Source organism: Acomys minous (assembly GCF_964271855.1).
Source record: "Acomys minous genome assembly, chromosome: 6".
In the NCBI taxonomy this organism is placed as follows: domain Eukaryota; kingdom Metazoa; phylum Chordata; class Mammalia; order Rodentia; family Muridae; genus Acomys; species Acomys minous.
The window spans coordinates 15261611-15278848 of record NC_140487.1 but is presented as its reverse complement, the minus strand read 5'-3'; the positions used below and the strand labels follow the sequence as shown (position 1 = coordinate 15278848).

The window sequence follows — 17238 nt, the reverse complement described above, 5'->3', positions numbered from 1 at the left end:
GAGAATAATATTATTTGTACATAACTCTGTATACAACTGACAATCCAATATGTGAGCATTTTAGGACAATCCTACACATTCTCACTAAAGTGATAAGACTTAAATTTCAGGGACCCACTGAAGTGGTTGAAATCAATACCATTGAAAGTAGCATTAGCATAGATCTTGTGGACCTTTATGATTTTCTACATAAAGGTAAGGCCTGGAAGATTTGGCTTACAAACCAATAATAACATTATATATATGTCTACTCTAATATGAGGTATTATAACCATACAACTCAAGTAGAATACAAAGATTCCTTCCAATACCTTGAAAGTGCTATTGCACTAAGTTATACAAGTTAATAGTTGATCAAATCATGGTCATGTCAATTACTAGTCTATTTATATTACAAGAATATATACCCTTGGTTTAACAAATAAATATTATTCTGTAAATAGATGAGGTAAAACAGTTAGATAAGGTCTTCAAAAAACCTCAGAAATGTACAGAATATGGCATTTAAAGATGCTTTTTATTATTTTATAGATTCATTGACAGTATAATAGATTAACTCCTGGCAACACTCAGCCTACCTCAAAGAAGATGATGAGCATCAATGAACCTATGGAGATGGTTTAAAATGTGGCAAATCAGCCACTGGGCAAATTGTCCTCGTTTTGGTCACTGACAGAATCCTGCCTAAAAATGGGCAAGCTTGAGTGCAGGCAGAGTTGACAGCCAAACTTTGCCAAGACAGGGTAAGCAAGTCTTCAATAGTTCCTGCCTCACAAATATGTCTCTCAGATATACAAGACCATAAGGCTGAAGATGATGCTCCAACACTATTGGGTGACTGTTCAGGCAGCAAACTGTCTCTGTCTTCCCCCCTCCCCCCTGCTTTGGAAACTGCTAACCTGTACTTCCTGTTTACTCAGGTAATTAATTTTATTTCTTCTCAAGTCTCTGATGGAATTGAAGACCAGGAAGTGTAATTTTACAACTAACCTTAGTTGCTTAGGAGTTAAGATGTTTTTAGGTATAGATGTTTTAAGTTGATAGAGATGAGATATGACAGATATTGATTTACATTCAGAATATTAGACTCACCAAGATAGGAAAGATGTTTTATTCAAGGCTGCCAAATACAAATAGCCAAAGCACTATGAATGAAATATTTACATAGTTCCTAATTATTTCATGGTTCTTCTTGCTGTATATACTTTATTTGTAATAATAAAATGTATATGTAAAAAAGAATTAATATAAAAAGGAAAAATAAATAAATAAGACTAAAAAAAAAATAATAAAAGCAAGAGTGTGTCTAGGTGAGTCATGTGGCTCAAGGCTATTATTCCTTACCTGAAAAGCTCTCTTTCATGTGCGTATCATGATGGTGACAAACTTGTCTTCATATCCTACTAAAACATGGGGTATTGTCATGGGTTATACCATGGAGGCTAGAAGCCCCTTCTTTTCATATGACAGGTAACCATGCAGAGAACCAGCCCTATAGCTCTTGTCTACTCTTTTCTGGCTGGCTTATTTTAAGAAGGTATTGATCAGAACCGGGGGAAGCGGCTGTATATTCAACCCTTCTGCCAAAGAGGGGAGATTTATCTCAGTACAAGTAATGGAAGGTGGCAGGAAGAAGGAAAATATGACCAGAGATCAGCTACATTCAACAAGACAGTGATGTCTGGAGGAGTCTGTGACAAAAGGAAGACAGATCAGAGCACTGCCACTCTGTCGAGCACGGCCAGCAACGCCTGAGGGTGATGTATGACGACACACGCTGCCGAGCGCTACCTTCCCAACCTGGCTCTCATGAAGAAGCAGATTTATTGTACTGTCATCGGTGCATCACTGAGCGAGTTGTGAGGGATTGTGGGTAATAAGTTCTTCCCCACCCGCCACCCTTGCCTGGGTTAAAACCAATAACCGGCCTCCTTTATCTCAGCAAGCAGAAGACACTGAGACAAAGAAAAATTGAACTCAGACTCAGATTGCTTATCACCTCATCCTCCTGTGTCCATACAGTATGTGGTGAACATTGTTGTAAAAAAAATAAAATAAAACTTACCTGAGATACAGTCACGTATATGCTTTCATATTTTTACAAAAGTTATACCAATATTTGTAATTTATAATAAGGTGTAATAATAAAATGTGTCTTACGTTTCTCCTTCTCCTTTTTCTTTTCTTCTTCTTCTTCTTCTTCTTCTTCTTCTTCTTTTTCTTCTTCTTCTTCTTCTTCTTCTTCTTCTTCTTCTTCTTTTTCTTCTTCTTTTTCTTCTACTTCTCCTTCTCCTCCTCTTCCTCCTCCTCCTCCTCCTTCTTCATCAATAACATATGCCTGAAGAGGAAGCTTGTTAGAGATGAAGAGGGGAGTGTTCATATTCCCTATGGTTGGTAAAGTCATTAGTGCAGTGTTTTGAGGAAAGTTTGAAAATAAAAATTAACTTGTGAACTCTCTTTGATTGTATGGTTTTATGACTAGGGGATTTTTCTCTACTGATATACCTGCATACATGTGCAAAGAGAGATGATGACAAAAGGAATTTGTTTAAATTATAGTTTACAGGGAACTATTACTAAATACTAAATACTTGGAAAAGGCAAGCTTTAGAACAATTTATATTGTGTGATTCTGTGTGCTTGTGTGATTGTGTATGTGTGTGTGTGTGTGTGTGTGTGTGTGTGTGTGTGTGTGTGTAATTGGAGCATTTTTGTCATGGAACAAAAACATGGAACAATAATTCTGGAGAATTCAGCTGATGGTAGTTATAAAGACAGGAGCTTGATACTTTCGTAAGGAGAAACAAAGGGTCTCCAGCAGCTTCATTCATGTACAAGTTAAACACATGCAAAGGCAAAAAGCCAGAGGGAAGATAACTGTAGCTGTAAGGAACCTCATAACACAGCCTGCTGATTAGCTACATGGCTGGCTCAAATGGCCATGTTGAAGATTATCCTTGCTATCCAATATTACCCTTACAAAGTAGGGTCTTCTATGGTCTATGTATGAATTTTGCACCTGGAAAGTGTGTCCAGAAACGGGGGAAAGGCTGGGGAGCTGGCTCAGTGAGTAAAGCGCCTGCTGTGCAAGTAGGAGTAAGAGAGTTCAAATCCCCAGTACTCACATGAAAGCCATTCAGATGTGGTGGTTGACTGCAATGCCAGCACTGCAGGAAAAGTAAAGTGCTGAAGAACTTTGTGAGGCCCATTTAGTAAATACATCCTATCTTTCTTTTTGAGTGGCCCTTTGCTTCTGCATTTAACACCACCATAAAAATATCAGTGTCCTCTTTAATATTTTTTGCAAATTAGCTAATGGAGAAAAAAAACACATATTGAATATTGAACAAGAAACAATGGATTCAGATTACTCAGAAAACTTATTAGGAAGTATTGAAGCAAATGTTAGCAGCTCTCAATTGACAAACAGATTTTGATGTTATAAAAGAGCATCAGTGCCATCCTTCCCTTGCTGTGGTCTACACTTCAGCCCATTTACCTTAGGTTAAATAATTTATTTGGAAAATAATAGGCCTGCCCATGTTAATGATGTATCAAAAAGAAAATAGCTAGGGCTGGATAGATGGCTCAGTGATTAAGAGCACTTGCTGCTCTTGCAGGGAGCCCAGGTTTGGTTCCCAGCACACACGTGGTGGCTTACAAACATTTGTAACTCTATTCCATGGCCTCCAATGTTATCTTCTGCCCTTTGCAGGCATCAGATATATGCAAAACAGTTATACATATGAAAAGTAAAAAATTGTGAATGAATAAATAAAATAAACCAAGGAAGGAGCATGTATGATAAACATGCCTTATATGAAATTCACAAGTACTTTACAAAATACTATTTTAATAAACAAAATAGACACAGTAGATAAACTCAACAGAATAAGTACATGTATATTCTCTATTTACATTTGCTTGAATGTATATCCGTTAATTTTCTCACTGTTTATATCAAACACCTGCCAAGAATGATCTGCAGTGAGGATGGACTTAGTTTGACTCACAGTTGACGATATGGTCCATCGTGATGGGAAAGAAAGAAGATTGTGAGCCACACCAGCTGTGGTGGTGGGAGCATGGGCTCTTATATCTCTGTAGACCATGAAGCAAGGCAGGACAGGAAACTAGGGACCACTGTAAACCTCAAGCCAGTTTTCCAGTAACTCAAGCCACTACTCCAGCTAGCCCTACCTCTCAGAGACTGTGGAATCTCCCAAAAGAGTCTCACCAGCTGGGTCTTCTGTATTCAGGCACGTGAATTACTAAAGTCAGGCTGTCTGCTTAACATATTCCATTCAGATTCACTTTCGCCTCACAGTAAAAGGAGAGTGGAGGGAATGTGATAGATAATTCTAGTCCAGTGTTCAATAAAAACAGAACGAAATTATAAAATAACGAGTGCAAATGTTCTATATCAATCTTGCTGGATAGGTGAGTGTCTTCAGAAGGTGAACTCTGCAGTTTCCAGGAGGCCCGGACCAGAGTCAGCCTCTAGCCATCCACTGGCTTGAAGCAGGGTTTGCAGTGTATGAGGTCAGGATGGGAAAAGGACTCCTAAACACACCCATTGTCTTTCCTGCTGCTGGCCAGTTAGAGTGTGCTCTTGTTTTCAGCTTGTAGCATTTTCCTGTAAGTGCATTGTATCTTCCCGTTGTCTTTACTGCTACAAAGATAAACCCAACTCGAAAAATTCATTTACATTTCAAATCTGATGTGCATAAAATATGGCCTCTACAAACAAATGATCCTCAGGGGACTGTGATGAAACTTTGGGCTTGAGATTCAAGCTCATGCTTGTTTACATGATTCTGTTCGCCCCGGGGGGACAAAATATGTTCAAATAAGCTGTACTACTGACGTTTTATTCTATGTTTTTTCTCTCAAATGTCTTGTAGATAAAAGTGGTCTTTTTTTTACAAGGTTTATTCAGACAAATAAACTCTATGTGATCTGTGAAAGAGATACTGCAACAAAGAAGTGGACCCAGCAATGAACATTAATATTAGGTTTATGAGAAAATCAACACTTGAAAATTATGACTTATAATCTCTTAACTTTTCTGGAATAATTAGGCTGATTTTAAAATCAATTAATTGTATAGACACTTTTTAGGGTGAGATGAAGTTCAAATCGGCTTCATCATAGTATACAAGTGGAGGTTAATACGTGCTGCTCTAATGAAGGGGATTATTATGTGTGAAGGGCTGGTGCTCAATATGGAGGTCCTTCATGGACTTTAGACTTGGAGTTGCTGCCACATTCACATGGCAAACAAATGTTGCCAGTAGTTTTGTTTGTTTGATTGTTTGTTTGACTGACAGATTGAGTTTTCAAAGAGAGTGTCCTTCAATGCTGGACGCATGGGCTCAGCTGATCTCAACTGCTTTAGCCTCCCAAGAGTAAGTGGCTACAGAAGATGCTGCCATGCCTGGTTGGATAGCCTGATTTCTATGCTAAAGGCTTGCCTTTGTTGTTTTACTTTGTTTTCTCTTTTCTTTTCTTTAACTTTCTTTTCTTCTTGAAACTTTATTTTTACTTTGTTCTCTCTTTCTTCCTCTTACTGTAGCTCTAACTGGCGTGACACTTACTATGTAGCACAGGCTAGCTCTAAATTAATGGCAGTGCTTCTGTGCTAGACTCCCAAGGCCTGGGTTTGTAGGCAGGAACAATGACACTGTAACCTTTGCCACTTTGTGGAAGCATCTGCTGTGCTTCTCACTGCACATTCCAGCTCCATGTTAAAAGTAAGGAAAAGACAGGAATTTGAGACAAGAATTGGTGGAGTCTTCTGGAGAACACCAGATCAGACAGCAGGCTTTCAATTCATTCTTTGATGTACAAGATCAAGGGTCAGCAGGAAATTCTGCTTGAGACAGGAGCATAGGTCTAGAGGCTGGGGACCTAAGAACTGACAGCTTGCTGAAGTTTTGTTATGTAAGACCGGTTATTCCAGAACAGATCAGCTACATCTCACATTGACTTCTTTTCTGTCACCGGGGTTAGCCACGCTCACAGATGCAGATGACAAGAGGAAGGCAGCTGGAACGGAATAGAGTGTTATACCATGGGAAAACTTCTGTTTTGTCCATTTTCTGCTAACTTCAGCACAGGGTCCCATTAGAGATGTCATCCACACACCTCTGCATGTTGTGCAACCTTGAACTAGAAGAGAGTTGTATGAGACTTGGATAGAATTAGAAAATACATGGGTAAAAACTCTGAAGTGAAGCCATTCCTAAAAGAAACTTATTATTAGAATAACCCTCAACTTATTTGGGAGAATAATAGCACTGGCATACTAGAAATTGAAGGAGAGGAAGCAAATTCTACTTTGGTAATAGCTACCCCTGGCTTCTCTTTACTTACTGCCAGGATGCCTTAGAAGGTTCTTCCTTTGCACCAACAAATGGCAGGAATAGAACACTGTTTCTTCTTCTAGCGGACATAATCCATTGTGCTGTGTTTATGAATGTTATACCTCTGTGAATACCAATGAAATGAAGAAATCTCATTTAAAGCAGTCCATGTGACATGCACATTGTAACATTTGTGGATATCTTCAGCTCCAAAGGCAGAAGAGAATATGTTGACAAGCTGTGGTCAAATGAGAAGCTAGGCTCAGCCTCCTGTCGCTTCCTGTACCCTTTGTACCTGAGGCTTTCCTTTACAATGACTGGGGTTTGGTGGGTTCATAGACCACCAAGCTGAGAAACAGACTAAGTCCCAGGAGCTCTGTTCAGGAAGTTGCTGTGGATGCTCTATGGCTTGTCTATGGCATGGTCTAGAAAGGCAGGTAAAAAGACACATTAACTCTCCAGTGACTTGTAAGAGTTCTGCCTGATTTCGACTCATGGTATTCCTGCTTTTCCTACCTCCAGGTCTCTGATTCATGGTGATTTACTGGGAGCAATGTCGGTATAGTCAGTTTACCACACACTTCTTCCACGCCCTTTACTATGTCTAGCCTGTAGTTGAAGTGTTCCTTTGAAGTGTTCTCCTCTGTCCTTGTTCAGCTGTACAAGTGTGCTGACTGGTCTGTAATGGGGAGCTGGTTCCTGATACAGGCCTTTGCTCGTTTACTGCCTTGAGTGAGAGCTCTCAAATAATCTGATGCTATGATCTTACAAGGTCATGTGAGAGGCCTTCCCTGAATTTTCCAGGACTCTCCTGTTATATTTTCCCTCTCTTCTTTCCCATCTCTTGTTGATATTAAATCACATGTTTATTTTAACAGTTTTATCCCAGCATCTACTTCTTCAGAATGTAAACTCTGACGACCGAAATGTCTTTCTAATGTCTGTAATTTTCTGCCTACTCTAAAGATGCTTGACAATGGTCAGTCTTTGGGGGTAAATACTTGTCCATAAAAGCTACTTTAGAATCCCTGTCCCATTGCCATTCTATCAGCTGAGTAAAGGGAACCTGACATCTGACCAAATCACCTGTGTTGCACTTACACACATTCATATTTGGTACAATTATACTTTTAACTAAAAGCAAGATATGAACTGAAACAGATCATACAAGGCAAACCTGTGGATACTTCCAGCAGAGACACTCATCTCCTAATGGAAGAGTCTAGTAGAAAGTGACTCCTATGTGGACTGGGTCTTGAGAATGTTCTGAGTGGTCACAGAGCCACCAGGAGCAAATACAACTGCAGGTGACTAGAGATAACAGCCCAGAGGGAAACATAGAGCTGACTCACAAATAGATTCCTCTATTATGCAAATTATTCTATTGTCAGTTTAACTGTGAAAAAGTAGGGAAATCAGAGGCTTTTAAATGGAGAAATAATATAATCATGTATCCATTTAAAAAAAGGTAGTACTAGCAATGGGTGATGTGGGGACTGTAACAATACTGTCAGAAGTAGAGGGAAGAATGAGGAAGCCCTGGGGGGCAAACAGAAGAGTGTGAGGCGATCACAGAGAAGGAGCGGGTAGAAGATACCTGGAAATCTAATCAGAAGGATTTAGAGACAGCGTGTGTATGTAAAAGATGTCTAGAACCTGATTTATTCAAACCCTTCAGACCTACAAAGAAGCAGGGACTCAGCAGGATTATGTTTGGAGAACACAGTTGAGTAAGAATCAGAACCATGTCCACATGAATATGTATGGCTAGATAGAGCTCACCTTTCCAAAGGGAGATTTACCACACATTTTAAAGCACAAATGGCAACTACTACAGCACCACAAAATCAAAGCCAAACAGCCTCCAGTATGTGTTTAATATGACTTTTTTTTCTTTTTGGTTTTCACCACCATGAGAAAGTTGCTTTAAAAAAAAATCCTTTTTATAGTTAGTGCATTCTAATCTTCCTTTTCTCAACTCTTCAGTGTTAACTGGTCAGCAACTAATTGCTGCTTGCTTCTTTCGAAGCTAGCTCTTACAGGTGCAATAATGACCTGGAGACCTCAACATCAGTTTTCACAAGGAAGTTCCCTCAGAACACTGGTTTCTTCATATCACCTGGTCTTCACAGCTGTGAGATGTAGTGCTTTCTCAGGACGTGACTTCCATCTTTGTTTTTGTTTCCGGTTTTTTTGGTTTTTTGAGACAGGGTTTTTCTGTGTAGCCTTGGCTGTCCCAGACTCGCATTGTAGACCAGGCTGGCCTCGAACTCACAGGGATCCGCCCGCCTCTACCTCCCGAGTGCTGGCATTACAGGTGTGCACCACTATCATCACAATATACTTAAGTTTCCAGATCAAATATATCTCCAGAAATGTTTTTTAATTAATCTCATTATTTTTAATAACTACAGTTGTGAGCTCCCTCCTCCATGCATGAATCACCTATCCTTAGTTAAACTCAAAGAACCTACTTGCTGATGTGTGAGCTTGCCCACAGCTCCCATTTTCATAACTGTTTAGTATATCCTTTAGAGCCCCCACGACTGCTATTGCTAATAGAAGTTCAACTGTATGACCATAAATTTGGCTTCAAAGTATTTAAAAAGGTGGCTCTGAGGGCCTTGAGGATGATGAATGGTAAAACCATCATTTTGAAAAATAAGGGAACAGCTTAAGTTAATGTAGTGATGGATGAGTATGTGTAGTTGGGCCTCAGCATATTGGAAAAATCAGAATCATTAACACATAATTCAGTTGGTAGACATCTTGAGTTATGGATTTAGAACCACGACACCATATGTAAGGAAAGGGATGAAAAAAAAGGCTTCTCTGCTGCTTCTTGAAGCTCGCTATCCCGAGGAGGCAACAGACTTAGACCTATCAAGACTCTGGTCATGATTTGGGAATAATTATCATTATTACCCCCAAATGGGGGATAAAGAACTATGAAAATGTAATTGTAATTCTGAGCAGGGTAATTAGGAAAGGCTTTGTGGAGTAGGTGGCGTTGGAATGAGGCTTTGAAAAATTAGGGAATAAGACGTAAAGCTGATGGAGCGGCATGCTTGCTACATTCAGGTCAGAGATAATGCAGGGCTCAATGAGGCCACAGGGAACAGAGAGAATCAAAATTACATTCAGGGAATAGTCCACAGTTGTATGGGCCTGAGGTGTGGGCTCTCTGTGATTAGACTGTTAATCTTTTTTGGGAGGGAATCAAAAGCCACTTCTGGGTAAAAATGGCAACGACAGGATCAAAAACATAATTTAGGCAATTGCATTTAAATTCATAACTGGTATATGTGAAGGTCTAGAGATGATGCTGAATAAATTTTCTGATCCCCGGTGGTTCTGGGAGAAGGTATGGTTTCAGATAATTGTACGACATTTATTTTGAACATCCGTTTCCTTCAGATTTCTTTCTTTCTTTCTTTCCTTTTTTTTAATTTAGTATCTAGTAATTGCTTTCTTCACACGGAGGTCCCAGGTATAAGTGCTGGTGGTTGTTCCTATTTACTGATAATGTTCCCTGTGTTGCAGTGAGTTGGCCCATGAATATTTTTTTGAAGATCTTTATTGAGTTTCTCTTACTGCACTGGGAGAACGGCGGCAAGACTAGCTGCTTTGCTTATACACAGTCATTAATTCCACTTCCGTTGCTGAGTCTCTGTGGGTATCTTTTTGTAAATTGCCTGTTTGATACTTTAGATTTAATTTGGTCCATCTCTTTTCGATACAGTCTTTGGGAGGGTCATTCCAAGGATAGTTTACCCATGAAGAGAAGGAAGGATCTGTTAATAGATGTTTTTTAAAAAAACTACCTATCAGGTTAGTGGATGTTACTCAGATAGGAACATACTATTTTAGCATGCACAAAGCCCTGGGTTCCACCTATAGCACCACATAAAATAGAGTATGGTGGTTCTTGCCTGTAACCCTAGTTTTTAGGAGATAAAGGGAGGAGGATCAGAAAGCTGAGGTTGTCCTTGATTTCTGAAAGAATCCGAAAATATTTGAAACAATAAACTACTTGTCAATGAGAGTAGAAAAGGAAACACCACTATGGGGAAAAACACACAATAGAGCAAAGCTATTCATCTCAAGGTACCTAGAAACAAAGAGAAGAAAAGGAGCCCAGATACCCTACAAGGGCACACTTCCAATCACGCTCACTTCTTACTAGTAACACCATCATCTGGGACCAATGCATCAGTTTTTCAGTGACAGTTACGATCTCAGTCATAACTTTCAGTGTATGCTGAGATAACTTTTATTTCCATAGGCATCTCTGGATTATTAAGAACCATATCCAGACATAGTGCAGATCACAAGACCTTAGACTTTCAACATGAAAATATAATTGGATAAGGGCTTTTCTGATTTTCTGTATAGGGATGAATATGGGAAGAAAGAGGAAAAATAGAAACAAGATTGAAAACAGTAATAGACTGTGCACCTGTTCTGTGAATTCTCATTTACACATTTTACTTTTTTTGCCCTAATGATGCTGCACCTGGCATGTTGCTCACTTTGGCCACTGTTATTGGGTATAATATAGATTCATATTTGAAATGTACCTTTGTGGTGGCACTACTGTCATTGCCATGAGAAAAGCATATCTTGGGAAGCCTATGTGTCCTAGGAGAAGACAGATATGGACCAGAGATTTCTCAGTTCACTTACATACCTCCATCTTGAAGCTATCACCCAGGTCACACCAGAAATATGAGTCTGGGAATAGAGGTTTACTAAGAGCTCTTATGCCACAGAAGACTGGAGTTCTTTATTTTATGCATCAAATAGCTGACTGATACTAGGTCTCCACTTATTCACTCAATCATTTCGTCACATTTTGAGATGCATGTCTGTGCTACCAGAACTTGAGAGGCTGAGGCAAGACGATTGGTGTGAGTTCGAGGCCAGCTTGGAATACATGGTGAACTTGAGACTAGCCGGGGCCAAACTATGAGACTCCATCTAAATTCCATCCCCTGTCTGCTACAAATAGACCAAAGCACATCATAGCTAGTCTGACTGTAAGGCACCTTTTAAAACTGTTTCTACATCATTAAAACTTATGGAAAATTTAGTCCTGGTATTTTCCTATTGTTGATTCTGTTGTTTAAAATTGCTGGTTTTGGATGAACATGCTTGGTAGCAGTCTCTTTCTTCTGTCTATGACATTTGGAATAAGTGGAAATGTCACAATCCAGGACTGGGCTCTGTTAGGAAGCTCATAAAGTTTATTTGGGCTTCTTAGCTATCCCACTTTACATAAATATTTGTTTTTCAATGATCTATATCATCCCTACCTTTCAAAAATTTTAATGAGGACTTGCTTCTCAAATTAAACATAACATCTAAAATGTTTACCTGGTGTAATGGTTAGCATTAACTGTCATCTTGATACAATCTAGACTCATAAGGGAAGAGAGTCACAAATGAGGGTTTATCTAAATTAGGTTGGCCTGTGAGCATGGCTGTGGAGATTACTTTAATTCTGCTAATTGATGTGGGAAGACCCAGACTAGACGTTTGTAGAGTTGTTTCCTTAGTTTGGATCCTGAACACTATAAGAGAAAGCTAGCCGTGTATTCTCCTCTATGAATTGATCTCTTCTCCTGAGCTGGTATCTTACAGGTAGGAAACTCTGGGTTCAACCTCTATGGTGTTAGTATCTGCTTAGTGTATAGCATGAAAGAGCTACTAAGTCAATGCTACCTTCTTTCCTTCCTTCCTACTCTCTTCCATCTGCTCAGAGCAACCATAACCAATGATTTTAGCGCAATAAGCTTTCTCTCTAAATACAAGGGTCTTATATTTGCTCCCTGCTCACAATTCTTTATGATTTCTACTACAAAAACTGCCTTTATGGATTATTTTTAGCAGACATTGACTCATTTAATATATTACACAACCAGAATGATTTACCTACTTTCTATCCTGTGGCTGACACAACAGGTGGTTCTTTATTGAAGTGGGGTAGGCTTGCTCCTATTCCGTGGCTGGGGTGTGCTTTCACGTAGTGATGAGACAGGTGTAGCTACTTTGGTCCAATCCCTTCAACTCAAAGGCAGAGCCATCACTGAGACTGAAGCAGAGAACAGAGCCCTCCTCATTGATGGAGACATGCCAGCACACTTTCTGCCCTGCATCATTAAAGCTTAGCCCTGACTGCAGATGCCCAGGGTTATCTTCTTTTTGCTCCATGCCTCCTGTGGTTTGTGCAGGCTAAAAATCACACCTAATCGTTACAAGAAGCCAGACTCACAGGGGTTGGAGATTTTTATTTTGTACAGGGGAAAGTTGGTCCTCAAAGAGGTCAGGTCAGTTTTCCTGAGGCTAGTGGATAGAGTGTAGTAGAGAAGATTTGTCTATTGTCTGACTGCAGAAAACCTTGCTGTACCTCCAATACCTAGAAACACGCTATCCAAAATAGCTCTACAGATGGAAAAACTGGCATTCCAGGAAGCATGTTGTCAGTGAAATTTGGGGCCATATCCTACCACACTGAATAAGAATTTCTATTTGTGTAAGATGCCCAGATGGATTTCATACACATCAAAGTTGAGGTGTATAGAGATGGAGCATAATTTGTGGTTAATAAAGCATGGAACATGCAAAAAAACCCCTAAAATGTATGTGATAAGTCAGGAAACTCCAATGTCAATCCATTAAGGGATCTAGAAGAGACACAGTAAACAGAGGCAAGGCATCATTGGGAGAATGACGAGGAATAGTTTCTTGTACTAATAAACAATCTGGAATTTGTTAAGTTGTAGGGAGCATAAAGGGAACAACACTAACTCGGACTTAGGCAGATATCAAACTATTTTAGAAGACACAGAGTAAATCAGAAGATGGTTAATGCTTCCAGAGAAAAGAAATATAACAGTGGTACCTCAATTGGATGGCTGTTTTCAACTGCAGTTGAGGATGTGGGGAATCAGGGATGTTTGTTCACTGTTGGTGGCAGTATACACTGGTACAAGTTCTACGGAAATTGAAAAGAAGTTTCTAAAAGAACTAGAAATAGACCTACCCTATGACCCAGTATACTAATTCTGGTCATATATTCAGAGGAATCTATATTCTATCACAGAGGTATTTGTGTATCTATGATTACTGATGCCCAATTCATAAGGCAAGGGAATAGGATTAGCCTAGATCTCCATCAACTGATTAGGCGGACAAGGAAATGTAGTACATAAATAATGGAATTTTATTCAGCCATTAAAAAAATGAATTCTTGAAGTTTGCAGGAAAATGGGTGATTCCTCAAATTACAATATTAACAGCATAATCAAGGCTCAAAAAGATAAATACAACATCTTCTTTCTTATATGCAGATCCTAGTTTTGAGTTCTTATATATGTAAATGTGACTGTAGGTATAGGTCCCAAACTGGAGAGGGGACCATGAAAGAGGAGGGAGGAGGGTCAACACAAATTATGTATGCAAATACCATAACAAAACCTACTTTTGAGAAAGCAGAGGACAATGGAAGGAGAAACAGACATAAATGCAGGAAGAAAATGAGAGACAGTATAAAAAACGAAAGGAAATGTATTTGAACATATCATTCCTAGTGAATCTGTTCTGCAAAGTAAAGAACAAAGCGACTACACTTTCACTGTAGAGGTAGAGACAGGAGAATCCCTGGGACTTCCTGACCAGCCAGTGAAGTACGTTGAGTTCCATTGGGAAATCTTGTCTCAAATATAAGGTTGAAAAAGTATTTTAAAAAGTTGAAATTCATCTAGAAACCCAAGGGAACAGAGATAGCCAGAGTAATCCTAATCAGAAAGAACATGCCTCAATGTTCACTACAGAGCCATAGTGAGAAAGTCAACACAGAACCAGCACAAAATAAACATGTAGACAAGTGGGACACAATAAAGACCCACAGAGAAACCGACATAACTTTGGGCACCTGACTTTAGGTATCAAAAACATACATTGGAAATGGCAGCCTTTTCAACACATGGTGCCAGCAAACTAGATATCCATTTGCAAAATAATGAAAACAGGTCCATAACTTTTACTTTACACAAAAATCAACTCAAACTTAACCAGAGACCTTAGTTTAAAATAGGAAATGCTACAACTATTATAGGAAAACACGTAAGGATATATACACAAGCCATATGTTTCCTATCAGAACCTCAGTAGCACAGAAAACATCTACAAATATTGATCAGTGGCCAATATAATTTGTAACTTCATTCTAGACAGCTGTCCTTGGCCACCAGTGGCTATAGGCTGAACATGCCTGGAACATGGAACTAACATTTAGTATGGCAAGAATAGTGTTTAGAGGAATAGCTAATTAGTGGGAACATGTTATACAGTGTGTGAAGGCAGGAAGGAAAACAAATCTCAAAGTAAACAGAACAAGTTCATAGTTAGAGATGTGCTGCACGGAGTCACAAAAGATGTTCAACATTCAGCGGCCTCCTGCAGCTGAGCCTCACTGAAGAGACCAACGAGATGAGCAGCAGTGGAAGAAGCAGGCGTGACCAGGGAGAATAGACAGTTTCATAAAAACCCTATGAATAAGGTTAATACTACACTATCTATATTTATGCTTGAAGCTATTTTATAGAGAAGGTATTGAACTCAAATTTTAAGATAGATCTTTATTCATATCAATTTATTGATGAAGTTGAATTAAACCTAATTGCTTGAATCCCATTTGAATATTAAATAAAGCCAATTAAGCATTTGAACAAAATGTTCTAATAAAAGTGAAATAATAATATATTATTAATAATCTAACTATTAAGAACTTTCTTTGAAGCCACATGCCCTGGTTTCAAGTTAGACATCCCAAGATGCAAAAAATGTATAATGTACAAATACAGGCACTTTGATAATTTCGTAGGAAAAACTCTATTAGTCACCATGCTGCACGTAGAAAGTCCAGTGATTTTTTTTTTTTACTACCCTCATTCTCAGAGCTCTCCTGGCTCCTTCTAGAAGGCTTTTCTTCTTTTCTCTGAGAGAAAGGATTGGTTTAGACTTCAGACTTACAGCTGAGCTTTTTTCATTTAGAGTTTGAAGGTCTGTTTTTCTTTTTCCTTTAGTACTATAGTTAAGATTATTTTATTTTTATTTATTTTGTTTGTTTTTTATTTTTTGTCATTTTTTTATTTAAGTAATTTATTCAGATTACATCTTATTTGTTATCCCCTCGCTTTATCTTCCCATTCCACTTCCCTAATGTTCTTTTTATTAATTTATTTATTCATGTTGCATCCCAGTTGTAGCCCCTTCCTTCCGCTCTTCCCAGTAGCACCCTTGCTCCCCCTCCCCCTGCCCTATTCCTCAGAAAAGGGAGCTACCCTACCCAACCACCCCAGCTTATCAAGTCATATGAGGTCTGAGTTTGTCCTCTTCCCCTGTGGCCTGGAAGTGGGGGGAAAAAAGCAGGCAACAGAGCCCATGTCAGAGACAGCCCATGATCCCTTTATTAGTGGACACAAAAGAAGCCTGAGCTGCCTATTGGCTACATCTATGTAGAAGACCTAGGTCCAGTCCATGCATGGTCCTTGTTTGGTCTATAGTGGTGTTTTAACCACAACCGAAAGTTGTCTTAATTTGGCTTAAGACCTGCTCACTGGGAGGGAAGTTATGTCTAGTTCTGTAAGCCTAGAGGAGAATATACTAATGCCAATCTTCTAGATAAACAGAATTTCTAACTGCATTGTAAATATTTATCCTTATACCCACTGAGGAGTGTAGCTTAAACCCTGTATCCAAGAAGCTTATTTTTGCACAGATCAGTCATCACAGAAATCCACAAGTGTCCAAAATGCAAGAATGACGGACTGTGGACTGCTCAGAGTCATCTGATATAGTATAACACCATTCCTATATCTAAGGTGCAGGGAACATCATGGAAGATGGGGTGGAAAGATTGTAAGGGCGACAGGACAAGAATTTGTTGTGAGACAGTGTATCTGTGCATGACAGGGAAGCTGCATCCGCATACTCAAGATAAAATCTTGCTGAAATAAGACATGCCAAATGACAACTCCAGTTGACATCCCAACACGGATAGGGGAAACCTCACAAGACCCCACCCAGGGAAGAAGAGCTACAGGCAATTAACAGCTGTGGAGAGAGGGAGAACCAGTCATTTACAAGGATGAGCCTTCTGACAAGTTACCTGTCAGTCCCAATTCATCAGCCCTAAACACATATACATGTGAATAACCATAAATGGACCCAGCAGGTTATGGGTTATGTATGTATACATACATACAACACTAAATATATACACATGTTATATTTACTCTTATATATGTGTTTGTAAATGTAAATGAATTTGAGAGGGAACAAGGGGGCATTTGAAGGGCCGGAGTGAGGAAAGCTAAAGGGAAGGGTAGGAATGATGTAAATACAGTATTCGTGTATGAAATTCTCAACAACAACAACCACAACAAAAACTTTTTAAAAAGAAGGTGATATGCAGTGCTTAAATGAATAATTTACCCTCCCACTGACTTTAAGGGACAGTGAGGAAAATGGTGTGTATTTATGACCCTCACTTTAATGTTTTGTCTTGATATATTGACATATTGTGAAATAATTAAACAAATTTAACATTTCATTCTATTAAATTTATTTAATTATCTGCTTGAAATATAAATTGTCTGTGGTTAAAATATTTACGATCTACTTTCAGCACTTCCAAGGCATTAGTGACATCATGATTAACTATCATTACTGTGATAGCAATAGATCACTAGTACTTATTATCCAGAGGGATGATTTTAAAATAACACATTTAAAGAACATTGAAATCTATCATCTTTTATTTAGTTGTATATGTACCTACGCATAACATTTACTCTCCATGGGCATC

At 38.9% G+C, this 17238-nt stretch overlaps 1 long non-coding RNA gene across 1 annotated transcript in view; it reads left to right on the top strand.

The window, feature by feature from the left end:
* Positions 1–11940: 11940 nt before the first annotated feature.
* The window catches only part of LOC311599439, a 61653-nt gene continuing 56355 nt past the window's right edge, over positions 11941–17238 (top strand). Inside the window, exon 1 of the long non-coding RNA XR_014779893.1 lies at positions 11941–12008. This is a non-coding gene — a long non-coding RNA (uncharacterized lncRNA). The remainder of the gene's footprint in view (positions 12009–17238) is intronic.